Source organism: Ambystoma mexicanum, chromosome 5p (assembly GCF_040938575.1).
Source record: "Ambystoma mexicanum isolate Mex_15411 chromosome 5p, UKY_AmexF1_1, whole genome shotgun sequence".
NCBI classification, from domain to species: Eukaryota; Metazoa; Chordata; class Amphibia; order Caudata; family Ambystomatidae; genus Ambystoma; species Ambystoma mexicanum.
Genome location: NC_090930.1, coordinates 780,808,007 through 780,814,937, shown reverse-complemented (window position 1 = coordinate 780,814,937; position 6,931 = coordinate 780,808,007).

The window sequence follows — 6,931 nt, the reverse complement described above, 5'->3', positions numbered from 1 at the left end:
CTGACTTACTCAGCAGGGCACACTCTGGATGTTCTGATCTCTTCAGACCTTCCCCCTTTCTATCCCTCTCACCACTCCTCTCTGCTGGAGTGATCACTTTCTCCTTTACTCCCATCTCACCCTCTCTACCCTTCAGGCCAAGCCAACTCCAGCACTGCCACCTACCATCTCAGTTATCTGACCCATGAAGCATGTGTCAGTTGAGGCTTTCGCTGCCACTTTCTCTCCCCTCCTGCCCCCTTGGCTGACTCACACCCTGACAAAGCCCTTTCCATGCTCCACTCTGCTATATCGGATACTCTTGATGTTCTTGCCCCTGTCATGAGGATCCGCTTGAAGCCCAAAGCCAAGTTCAACTCTTGGTATGACTCAGACCTCGTCACCCTTAAATGCAAGTGCAGGGTGGCTGAGAGGAAATGGGGTGCTTCGGGTACATCCTCTGACAAACTGGGCTGCTGCCTGCTCCAAAGGCAATACCGACTCGCTATCCACATCAAGAAGAGAGCCCACCTCCAAGCCTGCATCTCTGTGGCATCTAACAACTCAGCCAAACACTTTAAAATCTGCAAGGAGCTGGCCAATCCTGCTGCAGTCTCTACCTCTCCTGTCCCTTCGCCTGCCCTCTGCACGGCCCTGGCTTCTCATTTCATCTCTAAAACTCAGCACATCCTGGTCTCTCTCTCTTCCTCTCTCCCTCCTCCCTCTACTGTGTGCTCTTCCTCTAGCCCTTCTCCGGCCACCTCTCCTCCCTCCTGCTCTGCATTTGCCCTGTTCTCCTCAGACGAGGTTTCTAGACAAGTCTGATCTATGAAAGTCTCGTCAAAACAGGTTCACCCCTGTTCCTCCAAAACCGTCAAGGACCACATTGACACCCTGGCTCCTGCTCTGGCTGACTTCTACAACTACTCATTCGCCTCTGGAGTCTTCCCCTCCCCTTGAAGCACTCCCCTGTGTACCCTCTTCTTAAGGAACCCTCTGCCAATCCTTCCTGCCCTGCTAACTATCATCCAATCTTCATCACTCCTTTCCTGGGCAAACTCCTGGAAAAGGTGGCCATCTCCCAGCTTAGTCTTCACTCTGAATCTCTTGGTTGTCTCCATGACCATCAGTCTGGCTTCACAGCTGCCAGAAGCAGGTAAACTGCTCTGCTGAACATCCGTGAAGACCTGCTCTCCAACCTCGATTCCAACACCCCCTGTGTCCTCATCTTACTTGATCGATCTTCTGCCTTTGACATGGTCAACCACGACATCCTGCTCAACTGTCTCTGTGATAACCTGGGTATCACTGATCAGGCCCTGGCTTGGCTGACCTCCTCCCTCTCCTGTGGTGTTCCCCAGGGGTCTAACCTCTCTCCCTGGCTGTTCAACCAATACCTGGCACTTCTTGTCAACCACATTGCTGCTTTCTGGCCCAACTTTCAGTGCTATGCAGATGACATTCAATTTATTTTCAGGCTCCCCTCTGCCACCTCTTCTCCTTCTCTCATCTCTGACTGTCTGTCTGCCATCCAGGAGTGGTGTGCTGCCAATGAGATTTGCCTCAATGCCTGTAAGACCGAGATTCTCCTCATCGGCACACCTGCCCCCTCCTTTCCTGTCACTCTCTGTATGAAATCTCTTGACCCTCCTCCTGCTCCCACCTGTGAGGCTAAAAACCTTGGGGCCATCTTCGACGCCACACTTTCCTTCTTTCCTCACATCTCTGACGTCTCTAAAAAGTCACATTACCAGCTGCACCTCCTCAGAGGTATTCTTCCTCTCCTCTTCTTCCCCCAGAAGCTCACTCTATCCAGGCCTCTGGTTTTCTCCAGGCTTGACTACTGCAACAGCCTCTTTCTAAATCTGCCTGCTTCTACTCTTCCCCCTGTGCAACTCATCTAAAACAGGACTGCAAGACTTGTCCTTGGCCTCAAACCCAGGAATCGTATCTCTCCAGGACTGAAATCTCTTCACTGGCTCCCAGTGGCGGCGAGGATTAAGTTCAAAACCCTCTGCATTGTCCACAAGGCCTTCTGGAGCCTCTGACCTCAATACCTCCAACTCTCTCTTCCTAAATATCTTCCTACTCAAGCGCTTCGCTCATCCGCTGCCAACTCCCTCAGAGTTAGTCGCTTCTCCAAGCTGCGAGTTGGTGGTAGATCTCTTTCTTCTGCTGGGGCCTCCCTCTGGAACAGCTTCCCTGCCTCTCTGAAACTTCAGGAGAACCCTCTCCGGTTCCGGAAGCACCTCAAGACCTTCCTCTTTGCCTCTGCTTTCTACCCCCCGCTAATCTCCTGGCTGAATCCAAAACTGCACTTGTTACCTGGCTACCCTCTGATCTCGGGCCCAGGTCCCTGCCGTGCCAGTTGGACATCTCCACTGCCCCCCTGGCAATCCTTTCACTTGGGGACTGTTTCTGTACCCCCACCAGCCCCTACTAGCACTTGACACCTGATGTATGCACTTACCCTTGCACTGCCACCACCTGGCCGCACTTTTATTTATTGTCTTTATTTATTTTACTGTTATCCTATGTACTGCACTGCCCCTTCCCCTTTCCCCCCCGCACTTTTCCCCTTCCCCCCCTCCCCTGCACTTGAGCGATCTTAATGTCACCTGGTCTAGTAGGATCATTGGGCCTCATTACAAGAGTTGCGGTAAGGCAACAACGACGCCGGTAGTGCTACCGGTGCTGTTGTTACCTCGCAGCAACTTTAAGAGTTTGCTCGCGGGTGCCGCTCTGGACGCCTGGTCATACAAGACTTCCAGAGCGTTACCCGCGAGCAGACCAGGATGATAGCAACGGTACCGTTACCAACAGTACCGCTGTTACCATCCTCACCATTCCCGTTGAGCCCTATGGGGGCTCAAATGGGAATGGGGAAGTACCGGGTCTATGTCCCACGAATGGGAATTACTGGGCCAGCAAAGGTCAGAATGGCCTGGTAATTCCCATTTTTCAGGATCCGGACCGAGTTTGGGGGTAGCCATGCCGGTAAAAACAGCATGGCAATCTCCAAACTTGTAATGAGGCCCATTGTCTCTGTCTTCCCTCTGTTTCCACTCCCTTGCCTCGTCGCGCCTTGAAACACTTGTGTATAGGTGCGTTATGAATGCCATATCATATCTCTTCATTCAGCGGTCCTGATGCAACAAACAAACAAACAACAAAGTTCCTTTCCTTTTAGTATTTCACAAGTACACAAGTTTCTTAAGAAGTTCGCTATTCAATTTGGATCCCCTTCTGCCGGGCTCAGATCCACTTAAGCATAATGTTCTCAGGATTTTCACATATCCAAGATCTCAGGTGTTTCACTGTTCACCTTGGATCCCCCTCCGCCGGGCTCAGATCCACTTTGACACAAAATCTTCAATAGGTCTCCCTCTGCCGGCACCGGTCCAATTCATTTACTTAAACACAAACTTGCTTCAACACAAAGCTTTCCCATTAATTTGCTTCTGCCGGGCTCAGACTAACTTTATCTACTTTGCAATCAACTTTCTTTACTGTGTCAACATTGAAGACTTTCGATTTTGCACCGGATTTTGCTTGACCCGTGCATGGCCACTTTGATTCACAATTCTTTGCCTTTCTCCCACTTCTGCCACCTCTCAGCAAAGACTTGGTTCGGAGGTGACAGCCAATCACGGATCTTAGCACATGGGCTGACACTAATAGTGTCAGTCCGTGTTCCAAGCATCCTGATGACAGGTTCCCGGGCCCGCCATCCCCTGCCGATCCTGTTTTTTGTTTTTCCCCTCTCCCTCCCCATTCCACTTACCTGATTTCGGCGTCGGTATACTTTAATGATCAGCATCAAATACTGAAGCATGTCAATCGAAATGCAGTGCTCATGCTTTAAACATGCAACACACTTGCAATTAAGCATGAATAAATCCCCATGACCCGAATTTTCTGTTAAATTGCGTTAACACCACAAGTAGGTTATGGTATGTATAACAAAACCTTTTTTCATCTACTTTCTGTCTATAAATATATTCGAGCTGATTAAAGTAAGATTCTGGTCCCAATTTGTCCACACAATTGTTCTCTCTCAGCCCTGGCTTGACCTTCTCTTTCTCTCATTTTCTCTGATATTTTCGAATAATGGACACGGAATTGCAATCCAGGGTTTAATTAATTGCAACTCTTTGATCCTCCTTTTAATCCTCCCTAACCTTGCTGCCACATGAATCGATTTTCTTGACAAGTGATTAAGGATCCTGAAATCCATATACTACAGTGTTTTTCAAGCAAGAAAGAAAATATAATAAATGCCTGCTCTTCAGCTACCCACCTGGAAGTGCGTAGAAACGGGGAAGAGCAAAAAAAGAAGATGAAGGGGCTGATTCAAAAAGAGGTTACAATGAGTCATTAACTATTAACTTAATGCTGGAGAATGCTATTAATTCACAAAAATGTTATTCTGACATAGGGCTCATTATGAGTTCGGCGGTATCAGCGGGTTGCTGCCGAACTCGTAACACTGTTCCGCCGCCTGATATCCTGGTGCCACTGGGACATCCTGGTGGCCCGGGATATCAGGCACAGAAAGTGTAAGTCTCCATTCCTGTGTAGTCCCATAGGACTCCATGGGAATGCGGACAAGGAAGGACCAGCACTATTGCTTACGGTGCCAGTGCTTCTGTGAAAACCATGCTTGCAGAGGCCAGGGACCCCGGCAGGTGAGACCTGCTGGGAGCAACGGCCCCTGCAGGTATACTTGTAGTCTGGCGGTCTAGAAAGGGTGCCAGAATTCTGCTAGTGGCACCCTTATTTTTGGACCGTCATGCTTGTAATGAGGCCCACAGTGATCCTGATTTATTAATAGACGGTCAGGAGTACGTTAAAGTACGTGTAACCTCTTACGAATAGTTCTTACTAAAAGTAAGTCAAAACGAACCCAGAGTTGCTCATAGTAATTTCTTTGTGAATCAAATATCCATCTTCAGGTTTATTTCAAGGGCAAGTCAGAGTTAGGTCTTGATGAGTGAATCCGCAGAGCATGATTTATTCATAGTGAAGTTTATTTTTACACAAGTCCACAGTGCCTTAATGATTCACAGGTGACATGCGAAATGTAAATATAATCAACATAAATTAGAATATAGTCAATTAGCACTCGGGGGTGTGTCTGTTCCTAGACATATGGTGTTGAAGACAGGCAGAAACTGTCAGAAATCGCCTGCATTCTCTAATATGTTTGTCTTCTGAACACTAGTTCACCACGTATCCTCACTGGACCCATAGAAAATTAGCAGAAAACGTGTTGTGTTTGTCCCTGTTCATAAATTGCCTGCCTGCAGGGAGTCTTTTTCACATATTTGAATTTTGTTTTCTCCCAGAAAGAGGTTTTTTTTCCCCCACAGTTTGAAACAACTTTTCGACAAATTAGTGTGATCAACTTTTCGATATATTAGTGTAATCTAACTTTTTCAATGTTTCCCCAGTCGTTTCCTGTCCGGGATTTAGCTCTGGAGTTTTGTTCCTTCTTTGTTAATCTTATGGATGCTTTGTGGCCGAAATGTGGTGCATGTGTAGATTGCTTACATTGACCTGTGATTGTTTGTGAATCACTGTGTGCACCTAATTTGACAGTGGGCATAACAGCAATGCACTTTATCCACAGTTGTGATAATTCCTCAGTGCACATTTGCATTGAATCCCCATTTATTTGCTACCTTTTGTGAATCAGAATTATTTAACTGCGCTTGTAGTTGAGTACCTAATTTGCATTCAGCCGCAACCAATTTACCTTGGCAAATTGGAGATAATTCTGTTGCAAATATGTTTGGGCACAGAGGGTCTGATTCTCAAAGATTTGCTATGGAGCAAATAGGGTGATGACCATGAGCGTATCAATTGTTTATCTGTACCCTACACCTGAAGCACAATAAACAAAACTTGAGCAAACGTGGCGATGCCTGAAGCATCTCTGAGATGCGCAAGTGCAAAGGCAAATTGCAAAGATTTCCTCAGGGGCATCTCATAGATTCTCCGGGAATCTCTTTATTTGCACCAATTGTAGGCTTTTTTAATCAGATTTGAGGCAGCCGACACAAATCTCAGGTGCTCGCGGGCATGTATCTCCTGATTTGTTCCAGTGCAAATCCTTGAGAGTCAGGGCAAAAGTACAAACACACATTGTGCATGCAATCTGCGCAGGTGCAGTTCAAGCATCTCTGTGAGCATTTAGCACTTTCAGCCTGGACACAGGCACACTGTGCTGGTATATGAGCACAAACACAGATGGTAGCTCAAAAGAGCCTTGTGAATTGACCCCTTATTGTTTGCAAAGATAAAGTTTGGCGGTGCAGGGAAAAAAGTGTCGGTAATTCCGTTACCACCACTTTTGCTGCACCGCCAATTTATACATTTTGGTGGATTTAAGACCAGTGGAATTACTGCACAGCAAATCTGCCGATTTTCAGAGGAAAAGTGCCTGATTCACATTAATATTATTGCTGGAGGTAAATCCTTTACTTTAACCTCCAAAAATTGGTGGATTTACTGCACGGTAATTCCACCGTTGGTAAATCCACCAAACATTCCCATGGAGTCCTATGGATTCCAAAAATGTAATCATGATTTTATTTTATTTTTAATTATACAGCGCTAGATGCCAAAGCATTGTACAAAGGTAAAACAGTGCAGATCATGTAAAACAAATTGAAAAACACAAAGTAACCAGTAAGCCAGTGGGTTTTAAGATATGAATGGAAGACAGGAAAGGAAGACAGCAATCAAAGAGAAAAGGGAAGTGTGTTCCAGTGTTTAGGGGTCAAGAGGGTGAAAGAGGGGAAACTGGAATTAGCACATGGAAGGCGAGGACAGTAAGAAGAAATAGAGTGTGAGTCTGAGAGTGAAGTGGACGTGATGGGACGTAAAAAAGAAATACGAGAGGAAAGGCCGGGAAGGGGCAAAGTTGTGAAGGCATTTAAAAACCAAA